The sequence below is a fragment of the Pelobates fuscus genome, chromosome 5 (genome assembly GCF_036172605.1).
Source record: "Pelobates fuscus isolate aPelFus1 chromosome 5, aPelFus1.pri, whole genome shotgun sequence".
NCBI lineage: Eukaryota > Metazoa > Chordata > Amphibia > Anura > Pelobatidae > Pelobates > Pelobates fuscus.
The window spans coordinates 345,911,174-345,928,121 of record NC_086321.1 but is presented as its reverse complement, the minus strand read 5'-3'; the positions used below and the strand labels follow the sequence as shown (position 1 = coordinate 345,928,121).

At 38.7% G+C, this 16,948-nt stretch overlaps 1 protein-coding gene across 4 annotated transcripts in view; it reads left to right on the top strand.

Moving 5' to 3' along the window:
* The window catches only part of TNKS (tankyrase), a 215,470-nt gene that overhangs the window by 47,019 nt on the left and 151,503 nt on the right, over positions 1-16,948 (top strand). The window lies entirely within an intron of this gene.

Here is a 16,948-nt window from a genome sequence, read left to right as displayed (position 1 = left end):
TAACCTTTTGACCCTTAAATTCGATAAATGACATCATTTTGGTTCCTTCACAAACAAAATTGGGAACAATGCAAGCATGACGTGAAATTAGAATGCAGGAAACCTATCTTTCTGCTAACTGGATTCGTAATCTGGGTTCTATATCCAGTTTTGTTGTGTTTATCCCATAATCAGAACTTAATAAAGAGAAAAATTCAAACCATTTTCTGTCTGCACATACAGTAGAAATGTATCCCTGGGGGCTATTTGAATGTTAGAGCAACTTAAAAAAAAAGGAACTTTAGCTTGAAAGGAACACTATAGTCACCTAAATTACTTTAGCTAAATAAAGCAAAAATTGTAATCACATACAGGAGGCTCTTGCAGGGTCTAGCAAGCTATTAACATAGCAGGGTATAAGAAAATCTTATTAAACAGAACTTGCAATAAAAGCCTAAATAGGGCTCTCTTTACAGGAAGTGTTTATGGAAGGCTGTGCAAGTCACATGTAGGGAGGTGTGACTAGGGTTCATAAACAAAGGGATTTAACTCCTAAATGGCAGAGGATTGAGCAGTGAGGCTGCAGGGGCATGTTCTATACATCAAAACTGCTTCATTAAGCATAGTGTCCCTTGAAGGGACACTATAGACACCCAGACCACTGTATATCATTTAAGAGAAACTGCCATGTTTTCATGAGCAGTGCGCGCATTCAGCCAGTCCATAGGAAAGCATTCTCAATGCTTTCCTATGGACGCTGGCGTCTTCTCACTGAATTCTGCCCTTACATTCTTACTGAAAATCACAGTTTCTCTGAAACTGCTATGTTTACAGCAAGCAGGGTAAATCCTAGATGGACCTGGCACCAAGACCACTTCATTAAGCTGAAGTGGTCTGGGTGCCTATAGTGGTCCTTTAAGACTACTTCTGGTGGACGTGTATCTGAAAACCACTAGAGGGGTCTCCAGCAGTTTCATGGAGTTTAACTTTGTGACATGACGCTCAACGTCCTCATGCTTTGCATGAGGATGTCCCGTGTCTTGTAAAACTCCTATTTGAATCAATGCTTTCTTATGGGGAGGGCCTAATGTTATCCCCTTGCGATGAGATCTGAGGTCCCTCGGCGCAGGAATCAGGTGTTTTAAAGGGTTTATAACTTTTTGATTGCCACACGGGAAGGGGGCAGAGGGACACTATAGTGCTAGGAATACAGCTTAGTATTACTTAGACTTTAGTGTTCCTCTAATAGTAATTTTGGTGTATAGCCGATATGGTCTCACTGCTCAATTCTCTGCCATGGAGGAGTTAAATCACTTTTGTTGATGTTGATGCAGCCCTAATATAAAATGTTCAATCCAATATTACAGCACAGTATGTTTACTTTAGAAGTTCATGTCTCCTGTTATGTCAATTTTACTTTATTTACACATGTTAGTAAAACGCATATATTTAAATAAATAGAACAGAATATAGGAAATTCTAAATTAAAACACATTGTGCAATAGAGGAAATAAGGAGGCTGTGTATGTCACAGTCAAAAGAGGTGTAACTACTAAAATACAGACAGCTGAGCAGTAAGACTGCAGGGATAGCTGTTGGATTTTCTGCTTTTTAAAAACTGATTTATCTTGGCATGGGGGGGGTTAATAAATTTAAAGAGAAACTCACTTTTCTGAAAATAGCACCATTGAGTAAAACATTTGCACATTGCGTTAGAGGAGAAAGAACATCCATTTTTTTTTAAAATTTTATTTTATTACCCCTTCTAGTCTCTCCTCTCCTTGTTTTTATAACGTTTGGGTGCAGGTTGACAGAAAACTCCAAACTTGTATTGATTTAATAAATGCAAAAACCAAAATAACCTGGTTAAACATACAGCTTTTTAGCTCTCTTTATAAAGTGGTCTGGCTCTTAGCTCTACACATGATTATAATAACGTAGATCAGACCTGGATTGTATTAAATTAATCTCCAAAATTAAGCTCTAGATAATCCATCTAAATAATGATGCCATTCTGTTGTGGGTGGGTTAGAGAGAGCCTCCCTGCTTGTTCATGAATTTAGATTTTTTTTTTTTTTTAATATTAATTTCACCTGTTCTTCATATGCACGCTAGATCTTGTAGAGCAAAATGAAATTACTTTTACTTAAAAAAATCAACAAATCGGGAATCAATAGAATCCTAGTTGCAGGAAATAATAGTTTTTCGGGTAAGACGTTTTTCTTTTGTTTTGTATTTCTGCTTTTAGCTTTCTGAATTGCTAAATGGTAAAATATAAATTACTAGCAAGTTAGACATTGCAGTTGGTGTATAGTTCTAATCGCCCAGTTAACAATCTTTATATGTTTTGGTTAGTTGGATGCAAGTTAAACAATCTAAAAAAATAAAATAAAATCTATCTTTTGAATTTACTTGTAAATTGGATGTTATATTATCAATGACAGGGGTTATTGAGTGAATTTGATCAAGATCAAGCAAGATGAATTTCAAATGTAAGGGCATAATAGCCAAGTTAGGAAAATTATCTGACTCAATTTTGACATCTTTGACCTTCATTTTCAAATTCACTTAGAATTTACTTTAAAATCTCACTTTGAATAGCACTGGCAGCTGCTAGATTTCTTTAAATTTGTCCGTGAATAAGGTTTTAATATAATTTTTGCAGACTTGTGATCATTTCTTCTTTCATGTTGAATCTACAAATATATTTTATTTTCTCTGTGGTATAAATATTAAGTAGACTTAAGTAATATTTATATACACGTCTGGATAAATGTCAACAAATGTAGTAGTTAGGTTGAAATGTACTGGATGTGTATTATTGGTTTGAAGTTCACAATTTATATTGTGTTTCGAACTTCAGCTGTTTTTGAAGAATGCAAAAAGACCGAAAATGCATAAGAGCTTGTGAATGTACCATATTTTTATAGTTATTGTGCTTAAAATATTTCACTCTATTCTGGTTAGTGTTTTTTTAATATGTGAATTTTTTTTTTAATGTATTGAACAGGACAAGAACATACATAGTAGTTGGATAACAATATTGTATTTCTAGGAAAAGCTAGTCATGAGTGAGAATGTATAATCGGAAGGAAATGTAAGAGGTCACGGAGTGTCCTATAAAGCAGAATTAAAACATAGCCACAGATGCACTTTGTTAAAGTGTCAATCCGAAGCACCAGTAATTCACCGGTATAATTACTCCAGAGCTGATGCCAATATAGATGATCGATCGCCAATTGCTTAATCGGTGCAGATATTCTGCACATTTAAAGTTTTGAGAAAGCAACACAATTCCTACATAAATTTTGCATTAGTTGAACATGCACTGTCCCACCTTCCTCCCCTCAGCTGAGCGCCGCATGCATGGATATACAGGGAGGGGGACATGCGACACATCAGTGATTTGAAATGGTCATGGTATCTGGACTTTGTATGAACTTTTTTTGGCTATAAAATGTTGCCTATACGGTATTTGACCACATTTGCTGCCGGTCTTTACAGTGTCATTTGGGTGTCATTATTCAGCCCCAAACAAGAGTTCCAGGCTGGCTACTGCCAGATCTGTGCAAACTCCTATGCATAGAATTGCATTCGTTGTCGGAGAGCGGTCAGCAGACACTCTCTCAGCCAATGAATGGTCGGTAGGATCGACCTGCGATTTATGTAGCTCAGCAGAAGCAGGAGGTAGTCACCTAGGGAATGCTATATCCCCCCCTCCCTGGCCAGGTAACAAGCAGGGAGGGTGGGGGGGGGGGGGGGTGTACTAAAAACAAAATATATATATAATGCACACACTGCATTATTTTTATATATATATATATATATATATATATATATATATATATACACACACACACTGCATTATACATACACACACACACACACACTGCATTATATACAAACACACACACATTGCATTATATATAACACACTGCATTATATACACACACACTACACACAAATTGCATTATTATAAAGGAGAGATTTCTAAATTCCATTTTATTGGGTTATCATATTAGCACGAATTATGGCATAAAATTGAGACTCGCAGGTCTCGCATACAATCTAAATGTCAAGATACTGATTTTACATACACGTGCTTTAGACACGCAGGTCTGTTAGCATATTAGAGAAGAAGGGACACGTAGTTCCCGCAACATATAACTTATTACCAAACTAGCAGAGATTGTCAAGCGGCCTTTTTAGCTATTTATCGTCTCTATGAGTGTACTTTTATGAATTAGCTGTCTTATCTATTTCCGTTATGGTGTATTGCAAACAGTTCGCGTATGTTACTATTGTGATTCTGTTATTTCGTTTTTTTGGGGTTATTTATCTAGTGATGAAACTAGTCCTTCGATTGCCTCACGAATTGTGAGAACCCCTTTCCCTCTAGATGTGTGGTGGTGTCCTCAGGCCATCAGCCGTTTTGTCTGGCTGCTATATAAGTGTTTGTCCCACTATACACACTGCATTATACACACACTGCATTATATACACACACTGTATTATATACATACACGCACACTGCATTCACTTTACTCACACTGCATCCACTACACATGGCATGTATATTTTGTGCATTTACCTTTAGAAAATAGTTTATTTTTTCAAAATGGTAAATGTACAGAATATCAGTAAGCTATCGGCCTAAAAGTTCAGATTATCGGTATCTGCTCTAAAAAATCTAAATCGGTCGATCCCTACTACATTATAACCACTGCAGTAGGTTGTAACCCCTTAACAAAGATAGGTATTGTAGGGTTGACATTTGGTGCCTGAGTGCTGTCACTCTTAGAAAAACTATTGTGTGGTTATCTATAGGAACAAGTGATTCCTACAGTTCAACTGAGGTTTCACCATTAATTTCAGTATCAAATTCCTATCCACTTAAAATTGTCAGGAATTTGACCGCTCAGGTAGATTTCTCAAAAAAAACAATGTCCATGTTTTATCTATAGAAAGGGTCGAATATATTTATAATGGTGTGTTCCTTAAGGTAAGAGGTGAGACATTAGCTTAGGAATTCTAATCTAAGAGCTCATGTCATCTAATGGTATCTTCTTAACCTTTGAGTCATAAGCGTTGCTACAAGGCTGTGGCTTGGGGGCTGAAGTCCCAGATTGTTACAGTTAGTGGAAAGAGAAAAGGGATATTTGTGGATTTTTTCTTTTTTTTTTTCTTTTGTCATATCCCACTTTTATGTTAGTGTAGGGTTCCTCAAATTGTTTCTATGGATCGCAGGTGCTTTTAGAAACTAAGCAATGCACTGTTAAGAGTGGTACACCATCGTTTATTGGTTAAATGAAAGATCGCAAAAGTCACAGGTGTGGATCCTGCGGAACCTTTCATTAGAATAAATAATCATTTGGGATCCTCTCTAAATGGACTTTATATTGGGCTTTATGTTCTAAAACGAGATGCGGACAAACAAACAAATCAGCTACACGTTTTGATTTATACAGAGAGTAGTCACTCCGATATACTATAATCACAGTTTGCAGGGGAAAATCTGTAAAGCAGACACTCTACTGTCCAATTTCAAAAATATAAATAAAAGAAATGGACACAGATATATACACCCAATGAAACCAAAACGTAATTAAATTATGCATTTTTTCATCTGGGGGTATAAACCGTTTATAGAAGTATTCAGTGGCAACAACTCTTTATGTTCCTCAAACCATTCCTGAACAATTTGTGCAGTGTGGTAGGGTGCATTATCCCTTCCATCAAAAAAACACCACTGCCATGAAGGGGTGCAGGTAGTCTTCATTAGTCTCTACATAGGTAGTACATGTGAAAGAATCAACCACGTGAATGCTAGAACCCAAGGTTTCCCAGTAGAACATTGCCCAGAGCATAACACTGCCACCTCCAACCTGCTTTCTTTCCCTTGTTCATCCTGCTGCCATCTCTTGTCCAAGTAAATGACACACACATAGACATCCACCTGATCTAAAAGAAAACTTGATTCATCAAACAAGGCAACCTTCTTCTGTTTCTCCATGGTCCAGTTATGAAACACTCATCCCCATTGAAGGTGCTTTTGGTGGTGGAAGGGGTCATCATGGCACTCTGCTGTGTATGGGGCTGCATATTTAAACTGTGATGCACTGTGGGTTCTAAAAACCTTTTAGTCATGGCCAGGACTATGTTAAAGCAAATTGTGCTACAGTAGCTCTTCTGTGTGATCGGATGAAACTGACTATCCTTCACTCCCCACGTTCATCAGTGAGCCTTGGGTGCCCATGACCCTGACACCAGTTCACCGGTTGTCCTTCCTTGCACCAGTTTTGGTAGAGACTAAATACTGCATACTGGGAACACCCCACAAGACTTGCCGTTTTCGAGATGCTCTGACCAAGTTATCTTAGCATCGCTATTTGGCCCTTCTCAAAGTCTCTTAGATCCGTTTCCTTGCTTCCACCACATACAAATTCAAGAACTGATGGGTGCCATTGTAACAATATAATTAATGTTATTCATTTCACCTTTCAGTGGCTTTAATGCTGTGGCTGATCAGTGTGTGTGTATATATACATAAATATATAATGTGTGCACACATACATATTCAACATTTTAATTTAGTCGATATTCATCTCCTTCCCTATAGTTGTTAAAGTTTGCATGTGCTTCTCAAATAAACAGAAGTGGCTCTTTGCCATTGATTTAATTTTTCTGCTGATATGCTTGCTGCCCTTGCTGATTATTTCTGACTTTTTAATCAGTTCTCTATTTTCTATTTACAAATTAAGATTTAATCGGCAGCAAACCATAATCAGTAATCACTACTTGTTTAAGAACTGCTGAGGACATTTTTTTTCTAATTATGTAGCACTTGTTAGGGATTTAGTATGTACCATTTCTTTTATCTTTGTAAATGTTGAAGTATACTGTCTGTGGTACTCCGTTAACTCTTAAGTAGTTCAACCTGCAGTAATTATGAGGGCTGCCATGACAGTTTGATGCCATGTACCGGTACTTATAGTCTACATATATTTTTCTACAAATAAAAGTGCACTTTTTTCATTTTTCCGTTTTTCTCTGTGACTTATTTTAGGATTACCCATGTTTGTGGGGGCTATTGTTTCTTTTGTGACTAGGAACCCGTTGGATTAGAATTTGGTTAAAGCAGCACTGTCGTGCCGAGCTTACCTTTCTCCTGTTTGCTCTCTTCCTCTCTCAGAATCTATTCTTCTTTTTTTGCTATCAGATCTAGTTTTCTTTAAAACATAAGACAAAGTTTTTCCTACGCTAGAGTTTCTTTGTCAAGAAGAATGGTGTGTACTTTCTCTGTCAAAGAAGGTCAAGCATAGGAAAAATAAATAGGACAAATTAGTCCCTACTTTGTCTTATGTTTTAAAGAAGACCAGATCATAAATAATGAAAAGAAAAAACGATTCTAAGAGAGGAAGAGAAGAGGGAACCATAAGAGAAAGGTAAATTTAGTGCCACTGTGCCGCTTTAACATTTTGAAACTTTTTTTTGTGCACTGTAGTATGGGATGGACGTAACAATCTAAATCAGGGGTAGGCAACCATTGCGCCTCCTGATATTATATACTACATCTCCCATAGTGCTCTTTGTAGTCCATATCATTTGGAATTCTGAAGGTTGCCCATTTCTAATCTAAATGAACTTTTAAATCCTCGGCATTGCATATAAATAAGTTCCTGTGTTTGCTGCAAATCTGTAAGGTTTGCTGCTTTCTTCAAACCTTACAGATTTGCAGGAACAGGGATTTCTTATTGGCAAGGACTTGCAGGTCTAGGTGCTGGGTAGACAGTGTTTTTTTGGCCTGCGGCAGGGCTTCTTCTAAGGATCCTGGGAGAACAGTGTCTCAGTAGGGAGCGTGATGTTTGTGCCTGCGGCAGGTCACAGTCCTCAGCAATTGCTCCCTCTAGATCCTGCGCTCACTGATGAGTCAGAGTGCAGCTGCTGTGATTCCCAACGTGCGCTGTGACTCACTGAGTGCCAGAACCTCGTGGGGGCAATTGGGAGTTGCTGGAGGTACAATTTAGACCACCAGGTACAAAAACATTATAACTAGCAGGTATTCAGAAATGTTATTGTTTGTATGTTAAGGTTGTAATTTGTTTGGTAAAGGCAGAACAGCACACAGGCTTGTAGAAAGCTTTCAGCTGGTTGACATTTCATAGGCATACATGTATTGTAACATTCGTTTAACAATTAGGTTAAAATTCAGTTTTACATTCAAATTTAGTTCACAAAACAATTGAGAGTAATCATGCCAATGTCCAGGGCTCTAGGCAGGTGCACCAATCTGAAATAATTTGTGTTTGGAGTAGATTGTTATAATGGACAAGTAGATTGGGCTGCCGCTCTAATCCCTTGGACGAATAGATTTGTAAAAACAATTTCCAAACTCCTGTAGGAAGTTGGTAAAATCTGTCGGCAAATCCTAGCAAATGGGAGAAAAAATTCTAACCATAACCCCCTTGCCCATCAGGAGTATGAGATATGTAGTACGGCACAGGGGATCAGTATAAGGTACGGCACTGGGGATCAGTTCCGTTCATCAAATAAATAAAACTGCCAACTAAAAGGACGGTTTCGTCATGGGTGCTATCAGTTTACCGAGCACTGTTTTCACACTTCTATTAAAGCTGTAGAAGCCATCTCTGCTCCAATGGATGATATAAACTAGCATAAATTCGCACACTTCTAAAATAAAAAAAGATCTTTACACTAACCCAGAAACATTGCACAGTTTTGTTTTTATGCAGAATCTAGTTTTGATTGACATTCTCATTTTAATATGTGTATTCCCTTATTGCTATATGTTAAAAAAAAAAAAAAACGACTAAAATAATCTATATGAGAGCACTCAAGCGCGTTAAGGACAAACAAAACATGTGCAGCCAGTGCCGGAATTCTCCAATCCGATGCTTTTTGTATGATGATCAACTTTGAATACCCAAATAGATTGTTGTTCTAGATTTAATACTATTTGGCAAACGGTGAGTGTAGTGTGATACCTATGCTTTATATATTTAAAGTGGAGTGTGCGTGTGTGTCAGAAGGAATTAATCCTTCAGTGCTCTATACTGTTTTTTTCTTACTTAGGACATGTAGCCCAAACCTGTATAATTAACGACATTCTTCATTAAAATTAACGACTATTGTAGTTTTTACCATGAGTGATATAGAAGGCATTTGGGGCTGATTTGCTAAAATGAGTAAATTGAAGTCAATGGGCTTTTTGGCGAGCAGAATTTGTTACCTCTGATCATTTTGAATGTTATGTTTTTCTAATGTCTGATACATTATCTTTTGTGACGGTTTACCTGCTGCTAACCACTAACAACCTGATCTCGGAACAATATTAGCCATCAGTTTCCCTTAATTGACATGTGCGTTAGTTTAGCCTGTCTTTGTCATAGCCAAGTTAATTGGGATTCCTTTTCAGACACCTTGGCATATTTATTATTCAACTTTCAAAGGTGTTGGATGTTTCCTTTCCATGGATCATTTTAAAACTGTGCCTCCAACGGTTTCATACAATTTCATGTACCCAACTATATAATTATCTGTTCGAGGTATGACAGTTTATCAATGCGGTGCTAGATGGATTTCAGCTGCATCACTTGTGAGGGTGGGGGATTCCCTTCCTACCTTCTCCTTTCTTTTGCTGTCCTAATTTCCTTTATGTACGTTTCTTAACTGACTGTATACTATTGACAGTGTAGAAGTTCCATGTTGACTTCATAAATGTCAGTACAGACTCTTCTGAGGAACCCAACTTAAAGGAACATTAACGTTAGAAATACAAACAGGTATTTCTTTTTTTTCTCTTTTTTTTCTCTTTTTTTTAATATCTTTTTATTAAGTTTTTTTTTTTTCAGAAACACATATAACATTAGTACATCACATTTACATAGCCAAGGAGGCTGCTGTTTTTCCACATACATATACAGCTTGTTATGGAACTTCAACATTTCTCAAGTGATATGACATTGCAGAGAGGTACTATTAAACATTTAATGTGGTTACTCAGTATGACATAATACAGGTTTCAGTTTTAAGATATTATTTTACAATTTTAAAAAAATAAATACATTTCAAGATAAAGGAAAAAACTTGGGACTTGTGATGCACGTGCTGAGGATTAGGTGAGAGGATGTTGGGTAAAGTTAGGAATGGGAAGATGGTGGGGGGGGGAAGGAATTACGTATCAGTTTGTTGGTTAACTTTTTGTAGTAGTAACTGCTCTTGCAGTGATGCCTCCTTCACAATTACTATTCATGTAAGGGGTTAGTTGACCAGCTTAAAGAGATTTATTTCAAGGCTTGAAGAGATTTTATATTTGAGGAGGTTGTAAGGGAGAATAAATTGTGATCACCTAAGTACCTGGGTAGTTGGAGACTTTCACAGCCCTGCCAACACTTCCAATGTATGGAGTGGACTCTCTCTTTGCCCTGCATCCTTTTGACCATGGTTTCATATTGATACCCTGTCTCCACCCTATTCCATATCTCCTGCAAAGATGGGATTAGGTCCTTCCTCCACTAACGTGCTATAATGCTGCCAGTAGGATATGTATGATGATGATTTTATGGGGCGATATGCAGGAGAAGGAAGTTGGGTCTGAGTAAGCTTATATATGGCCGATTGCAACTGGAGCCAAAAGGCCTTCCGTTTAGGGCAGTCCCAGAAAATGTTTTAGTGTGCCCGGTGATTGCTGACATCTCCAGCACAGGGGGGAGACTCCAGCATAGAATTTGGCTAGCCTGGAAGGAACCCAGTACCATCTCATCAGAGTCTTGCAATATGATTCCCAGTGTGCTAGATTACTAGAGGAGGCCTTGGTTGTCTGAATGGCCTGCAGCCACATTGGCAGGGGAAAAGAGGTGCCTAGATCCCTCCCCCATTGGTCCATATATGGAAGTTTATCCGCAGCTTCATCATTGATGAGGGCGTTGTAGCAAATGGATAGTAATTTGATGGGTGGACGTTTGCCTATGCAACATTGTCCAAAGGTTATTAGTTGGGTATCCTCTCCTATTTGTACATGGAGATTAGCTAAGATGTATTTATTCTTAATTATGTAAAGATTTCACACATTGGGAGAGGGTATTCCTCCTGCAACACCATGAATGATTTTACACCTATAGTGACTGCAAGTTAGACACTCCCCCTCTGACCCAACTGCTGAGTGTAAGATCGTGCAAAATGGTTATTAGAGACTGCACAGGAGCCCTGGACGCCACAGGCCACAGCAGCCTCTGCGCCCATCTCTTCCAACTGTTAAGTAGAAATTTAGAGCTTAAGATCGATTGGTTATACTTGCGGGGGCTGGAAATCATCCAAAGCAAATGCTCTATCTTATTTGGGTATACACAATCATCTTCCAGAGGCAACCAAAGGGATTTCTGGAACTGTCATGACCATGATGCCGTGTGTGAGTGCTGTAGCTTTATAATACATCCTTATGTTTGAGATTCCCAATGACCCTTTTTGATATGGAAGCCAAGTTAGTCGGTTTAAAACTCTGGGTGTTTTTTTTTTTCCTCAAACAGGTATTTCTAACATAGAGTACTCCTGCTCCGAGAAAAAAAAAAAGTGTAATAAAGGAGTTCCATTCCACTTATATCCCCTGCAATGCCATTTTCTCTTTGGCGGCCTCTCCACACCGGCTCATAATCAGTGACAACAATCTCAGCCAACCACAGCGTTCCCAAAGGATGGCATTAAAGGGCTACTGTGACTGTGCAGCAGTCAGCATCTCCTCATAGAGATAACTCAATGAATCTCTGTAGGAAGAGTTTTTGTGTCTTTATGAAGAGCATGAGGAATCCCATCATTGATCTTTCAAAGATTGAATGAATGCCTCTAATTGAAAGGTAGCTTTAAAACTCTCTTTAGAAGACCAAACACATACAGGGTTATTTACTAAAGTGTGATTTTGTCCAGAGTTCAAAATGAATACCAAATTATAGGCAAACTTAGGTTTTTTTTTGTCATTTGGGCTCTTTTGGCCTAAAATTAGCAAACCGTTACAAATTCCTGACAATTCACACTTAAAGGGAACACGTCAAATACCTAAAAGGGCTTTAGGGGTTAAGAGTGTCCCTCTTTGTCATCAGCACTGAAGAGCTAGTGCACGTACCTGGCAATTGTCATGCCAACCTATGCCAGTCAGCCTCTCCTCATGGAGCTGTATTGACCGATTGCATTCCTATGAGGAACGTTCTGTATCACCAGGCAGAGCGGGACCACCTCCATTTCTTCCCTCTAGTGGTTGTCTGAGTGATAGGCAGTAGTGTAAACATTTCCTGTATTTACAATGCTGGGCCTACAGGGAGAGTTTCCTGTAGGACCCAGCGCCGAGGGACATCGGGTAAATGTTACAAGGGTTAGAGAGGGCTAGAGGAAACTTTGCATTCCTTACACTATTGAATCCCTTTATGTTCAAGCTGGAAACCGGACACAATGATACAATTATGCATTGACAGTGGAAAGGAATTCTATATTGCATTTAACATATCAGGATTAAAACCATTCCAAAAACATTCTGACAATTTTATTTGTGGCCACAAAAGCAAAAAAAAAAATCCATACTGATGGTGGGCTCATTTGGAGTCCAACTGCTTTTAACCTGCTGCAGTCTATCTTCAAATCTAACTATCCAACATCATTTAATTCCCTACAGATTTGGGACAAGACCAGATAGAGATCTCACCTGTCCTCCCTTCTCCCATTACTCTAGTATACAGAAATAAGTTTTCCTTTGGGTCTAAAGCCACAAATCTTTGCTAGACTAGAGGACCTTTTGCCTCCAAAGGTACGATCACCATTGCACTATTTGTAACCTAAAACTAGTGTATTTTGGACTTTCTAGTCCTTCAGTGCATCTCATTGACCGCCCACTTGATAGGAGATATGGCTTGTGAGTTTTGCTTAGTGCATTCTTTTTCTTTCTTGTTTTATGAGGCCCTGAAATGATCATTGACTTTCCTTTCCTATTTTAATGTGTGTAATTAGAACAAATACCAATGCCGATTCTTTTCTGCTAGCAACACACTTATTATTCTTCTCCCTTTTGTCAAGTTAGCAATACGTTGAGCAGATGCCAATTTCCACTAATGTCAAATGCCTTTCTTTGACAAGAATGAATGAAAATAGTTTGTGCTTTTTCTTTTCATTTTTTAAAACCAAGCAGGAATGCAATAAGATAAATTTGTGTTACCTACTCTGCCTACAAGCAGGTAAGGAGAGTCGAATTTTGTATAGTGTATATTCTTTATATTCGCCACAGAGTGGGTTTTAACACCATTACGACTGCATGGAGCCTTCTAACGTTTTGGTGTGAACTTGGTAAAATCTCTGCTCACAGCAGAGAGACAGAGAAGTATCAATTGATATCTTGGACTCCCCTCTGTCAGCTGGGGCCATATTTAGTGGCTTTAGACCGACAGGTGAGCTGTTTGTAGCACTCAAATAAGTACAAGCTTTTAAAGGGACACTGTAGGCACCCAGACCACTTCAGCTAATTGAAGTGGTCTCGGTACAATGTCCCTTTTTCCATAGATACTGCTGCAATGTTTACATTGCAGCTCTAAGTCTGCCCTCCATGGCTGTCTACCAGACAGCCACTAGAGGGCTTCCTGAATTGAAACGGACCCGGTATTTGACGCTGGAAGTCCTCACACTCTGCCTGATGACCTACAGCGTCAGATTTTTCCCCCATAGGACAGCATTGATTCAATACTTTCCTATGGGGAGGTCAAATGCACACGCGGCATTTGCTGCTCATCTGCATTAAACACAGCTCGTCGCGGAATGGGGGAGGTTGGCGGAGGCGAGGGACATCGGCTCTGGGAAACGGTAATTAAATAAAGGGGTTTTAACCCTTTATTTACCAGGTTGGGAAGAGGCAGGGGGAGCGATAGTGCCAGGAATACAGCTTGGTATTCCTGGCACTACAGTATCCCTTTAAATCAATTCAAATCCCCGCGATGGATCGGTGCACTGTGTGTGTCTCTCTCTCCCTCTCTCCCTCCCTGGTAAATATGTGTCTGGCTGCAGCTCTCCTGTCCTCCTGCGCAATGCTGTGTGTAGAGTTGCCATGGGAACGTGCGGCAACGCTCCACACAGCCTGCTCGCAGGAAGACAGGAGAGCTGCTTCCCAGATCCCTCCCCCTGCCTTCAGGTCCTCCCAACACAAAAGCAAAGTAGGCGCCTGTGGCTGTGTGCCCACAGAGAGGGCTTGGCGTGCCACTGGTTCGCCATCACTGGTGTAGGGTAATGGTTAATGGTGTTTTAGGGATAGTGTAAGGTTAGGGTAAATGTGCGGTTAGTGTAAGCATAGGATTGGTATATAGGGTTATCATTAACTGCTAAAATATATTTACAAAACTAATAAAGTATTTTTATATTCAGGGTTGATAAAATATTCTATTTTGTGATCATTTTTATTTGCAATTAAAGAGTAAAAAATACTAGGATAAGTAAAGGGCTTTTAACTCTTTTTATTTATTGGGGAGTGGGGAGACAGAAGGAGCTATAGAGCCAGGAATACTGCTTTGTATTCCTGGCACTGTAGTATCCCTTTAAAGGACCACTTCACATACATAAGGCGCTTCACTTCACAAACTCCTTGTTAATCAATCAATCCTGTTACTTCCTGGTATTTTAATTTAGTGGAGCTAAACTCAAGAGGCAGGCGATTGTCCAGATCACCTGCCTTGTAATGACTTCTCATTGAGCAAGTCTGTGATTGGACAGCCACAGAACGTCTGCAGCTTTTGCAAAGCCTTCTCTTCTTTCCCAGTCCAGACAAGAGATCTGCAACTTTTGCAATCTGTTTTTGGATAAACCCCCATGAAAAAAACACACAATAAAAGCATGTATGTTTTAAATTGGGGTAGATCTGCTAAACTGATTTTTTTTAAAATGTAGGATTGGCAGTGGATTGTCCCTTTAATGGGTTAAATAAAAGTAAATTAACCAGTTAGCAATGCTTAGCAACTAGGAGGTGCTGTAGAATTTACCCTTCTAAGAATTGCTGTTTTCGTTTGTCAGAGGCGGTTTTCTGTTCAGAAATGAGCTGCATCTTTGCAGATAGCGAGTACGGTAATTCTTTTGTTTGTACAGAACTAATTAATTATTTAATCAAAACGTAATCAGTAAATCACATTTTTTTTTTTAAAAATCTAATCAACAAAAGTTTGTTCAGCTGCAGTATTGTGCTCTGAGGGCTCTACCTGGATATTTAATACTGGTGTGAAGGCAATAAATCGTGATTGTCCTTTTTCTCTGGAAGTATGTGCCAGAGACGAGGGCAGGATTACATTTATGCTATACATGCAAATTAGAATTTGACAGTATTGCTCTAAGTGGTCTTTCTCTGTGTGAAAATCAATTGCTCAGAGGGTGGAAAAAAAAATGTGTTGCTTTTTAAATGGTGGTTTAATCCCTTAAGGACGCATGACGGAGGTTTTCCGTCTTGCTTTTCCTTCACTTAAAGAGGCACGACGGAAAATTTGTAATTCGCCATTTTATCAGCAGGGGATTGTTTCCCTGAATTCAGCTAATTTGTCTGGGTCTCAGAACTTGATTAAGTTCTGTTAGATTGGTAGACTCTCCTAAAAAGTAATGAGAACTCATGCAAGTCACTTGTTGTATGCAATTGCAAGGTATATTTGGTCTTTGGTGTCTGCGGGAGATATTTTTTTCATCAGGGGGTTTCATGCTTCTTCCAAACTCTGTAGCAAATACAACTAGATTGAAAGGATAAAGAAAACAGTCTTTGAACCATAGCTACAAGGATCTTAGGGGTTGTGATATGTGGACTGTTCTTTCAAGCAATTTGTGAAGCTCACTTAAATTCAATTCAAATTTACATCCCGATCCAATTCCATTATTGACATGTTGGATGTAGAGAAGCTTGTTTGCATGCTGGTTAATGTGTAGGGGCTGCGATCGTTTAAGTTTCATTTTTATATGATGTTGGCATCTTCATCAGCTTTTGATGTATTGAATAAAGAGTAAAGGAAAGGAAAAAAATAGTCGGAGAGATGTAAATCTGGTGTGGAGAATTACCTCTTTCTTTTAACCTGACTTTTTTTTTCTTTTGCTGATGAGTATATTAATCATTATTTAGTATGTCCACCACTCGCGTAGGGTTTTCCTGTAGAAAATAAGTGGAGACACTTGCACATGCTCAGTATTTTGTTTTGTTTTTGTTAAGGGAACTAGTTTTTGTCTTGAGATAATTCATGCACCTTCTGATTGACATTGACTAAATAGAGTAAAACCTGTAAAAGAGAGAGAACGGTCTTGGTTTTATCTTTCCATATTATATATATGTTTCTATACATGCTTCAATGCAGGTTTCCATTTAGTGGAAATTGTTACACATGTAGGAAAACATGTAGGAGTTTAGTATTAATAATGCACTATGCTCTCCACAGCAAGTCTTAATCGCCCATTCCTTTTTACATTTTCCAGATTCTCAAACCTTTGTCTAGAACTACGAGATCTTCGATGTACGCAGTGATTTTATTCCTTATTTATTTATTTTTCTTCAACCTGCACTGTTTACTACATTATTTCAGCATTTATTTGTGAAGACGGCAGGCACGACTGCCAGCAGTACAAGTCGTTTTGGATGGGGCAGCAGCAGATGCAGCTTGCGTGTCAGCATGAGCCAGTGTGCTCACTGCTTCTCCGTTACAGTAGCTTAAAGAAAACAGAGGGAGGGAGAGGGACGAAGAGGAACTCTGTATATAAGGATTGGTATATTTCATATTCGTGATGCAGAGTCACGTGGCTGTCACATACCTCAAGTAGTCAACTTGCGTGGGGCTTTTCTTTTTTTGAATTTATTTTTTTTGCCCTCTTTTATTTATGCTTGGGAATCCATTGCTGCCGTGATTCTTATTAAACAGAATAAAGGGGGAGATGAATATTCATTGTAACAGTATGGCGAGGAAAGTCT